The sequence below is a fragment of the Corvus brachyrhynchos genome, unplaced genomic scaffold, assembly GCF_000691975.1.
Source record: "Corvus brachyrhynchos isolate BGI_N302 unplaced genomic scaffold, ASM69197v1 scaffold59, whole genome shotgun sequence".
Taxonomy (NCBI): Eukaryota; Metazoa; Chordata; class Aves; order Passeriformes; family Corvidae; genus Corvus; species Corvus brachyrhynchos.
In genome coordinates, this window is record NW_008246054.1 from 1,952,523 (window position 1) to 1,954,992 (window position 2,470).

Genomic DNA, 2,470 nt, shown 5'->3' on the forward strand with positions numbered 1-2,470 from the left:
CCGAGGGCGCGGGGCTCAGGCCCGGGCGGCCTCACGGAACGCGGGGCCCGGGGCAGCAGGTGAGCGGCAGAGGAGACGCGAGGCAGCGGAGAAGAGACGCGAAGGCTGCGCGGCATGGTCCCACTGTCCCGACTGCCACCATCCTCACCCAGCCCACGCCGACACGTTCCCAGAGCCAGACTGCTGCTGTCATCCTGGCGTATTCAAATGCCTCCATTACTCATCAAGAACAAAGTAGGACTATCTAGTAAATGAAAAACCACCACATGGCACTGTCCCCTGCCTCCTACTGATGGCTGCTTCCTCTTCCACTTTTCAAAGGCTACTGTCCATGTCTGCAGCAAAGCATAAATCCTCCAGCTCATGCGAGGCAGCTCCGGATCAGCGGAGGAAGCCGGCACCTGGGCTGCGGACGCTGGTCAGCTTTGGAGGGGCAAACGCCAATAACGGTAAACATCCCCAGGTGACAGGAATACTCGGGCTTTCCCCAGAGCACAGGAGAAGGAAGCAGGTCCCAGAGTGGCAGACGGGCAGATCCTGCCCGAGGCAGCAGGCACAAGTCTCGCCTCCTCCAGGGACACAGAAGCCGGATTCCCAGACAGACCATCCCTCCAGCCAGCGCCACCGTGCACGGCACTGACAAACGAGTCAAAGTTCGCAGGTTCTCTGCCCAGTTCCAACACTAACTCCCTGCACACACTCCCCTACGTGCCTCTCCTCCTCAGCCAGAGAGGTGGCCATGACCCTCTCACAGCCAAAGGATCCAGAAAACGTGAAGCAGCATTATTGCTGGGCTTGGCTAACAAGGAGCACGGTCACCTAAGGCCACTCTCCTTCCAGAGAGACTGGTCCCCAGCGCACCCCGGGGACAATGGCACCAGCTCAGCAGCCACGCTGGCAGCAGAATGCCCCAGTCTCTGCCTGTCCCACCTTCCCTCCCTAGCAGAGGACATGCAGACCCCTTTTCCCTTGAAGTCTGCAAACAGCGCTCTGGATTTAGCACATTTTGCCTCATTTTTGCCTCCCCATTCCCCCACCAGCGGTTTGAAGTTTTCTCACCCTTTGCTGGCAGATGCCACGCAGAGAGACAAGCTCGCTGTCCTTGATCTGCTTTTCAGGGCTTCTATAAAGTAGGGCACCAGCATCAACCCAGCGTCAGGTTTTTGATACATTGCTGGAGTAGCCAAAAATAATAACAGGCAGCTTCAGTCAATCTTTTCCTTCTCAAATCTGCAGCAGCAGCAGCAGCACAGGGGTCCTTTGTGTGGTGGAGCACAAATACGGTGCCCGCCAGCCTGCGATGCTGGTCAGCAGTGCAGAGCCATCCCCGCCTGCCAGCCGGGCTCCCCCGCGGCTCTTGAGCCCTGCACGGAGCTCTTGCCTTGTGGGCTCCCCTTCCCCAGAGCCATCTGTGTTTCGCTCTCTGTATTTCCTTTAGCACCTTATCTCCGTGGCTGCTGCGAAATGCTAAGGTCAAGTTACAGTTTTACCAACCCTTTTATCTTCCTGTCAAGGCACTAAAACACAGAACCTGAACTTTGGAACGAGCCTTCGCACCTGCAGTGGGGTGGAGAGCCGAGCAGACCAAGGCAGCGGGAGAGGGAGAATTCAGGTTCTCTCTGCAGCCCAGCGCTGGAACAGTCTCTGTTGCACATTCAGACACTTTATTTGGACACTCTGGAAGGAAGTACTGAACCCACCAAGCACGTGCTCTGGCCTGTGTTCCTGCAGGAAGCCGGCTCTGCTGGGAACTGTGGCAGCTCCAGCTGACATAAGGACCCAGCACTGCTCCACTGCAGCTTCCACATGACAGCAAAGGCCAGCAGGACCCAGTGACAGAGCTCTGTCTGCTGGGAGCTGCCCAGTTGAATTCCCCCTGTCCCAAACCTGAAATTCCAGACAGTTGGTCTGTGCAGGGCTGGGAAGTGAGCCAGGCATCGGGATGAAGTAACGTTTGACCTTGGAGCCTGTGGGACTGTTGTGCTGCACATTGATTCTCCACACTCACCTCAGCAAATGACAACTGTGTTTTCCCAAAGTGACATGGGAAGTGTCACTGTGCCCCTGTCCCATCGATCACTCTGGGGTTGGGCTGGAGTCTAAAAGACACAAACTTGTTGGAACACCGATCTGCAGTGCACAGGCCATGCCTTGCCCTCTCCCTCTCCACGGCCTCTGGACTGAATACCATGTGTGGCTCAGGAGGTACAGACAGAAATTAAAACTTTGCAGACCAGGGCCTTGGGGACTGCTCTGTCCCCGTCCCCAGGGAGTGCCAGGCAGTGAAGGAACCACATTCCACTGACTCAGTGTTCAAATACTGCTGCAGGGAGCATTTACTGCCACCAAGAAGAACCTGTACGTCGAAGTCTCAGCTCATTTTGTCCAAGCCAGGGTTTATCCAGCTTCCTTCCAGCGAGCTTGTAGCTCACACCATGTGTGCACAAGGTGTTGTTTCCCTGTAGACAGC

General features: G+C 56.4%; 1 protein-coding gene across 1 annotated transcript in view; it reads right to left on the minus strand.

Moving 5' to 3' along the window:
* Positions 1–2,470, minus strand: part of DAB2IP (DAB2 interacting protein) — a 138,154-nt gene that overhangs the window by 46,505 nt on the left and 89,179 nt on the right. The gene's annotated exons all lie outside the window — the stretch shown is intronic.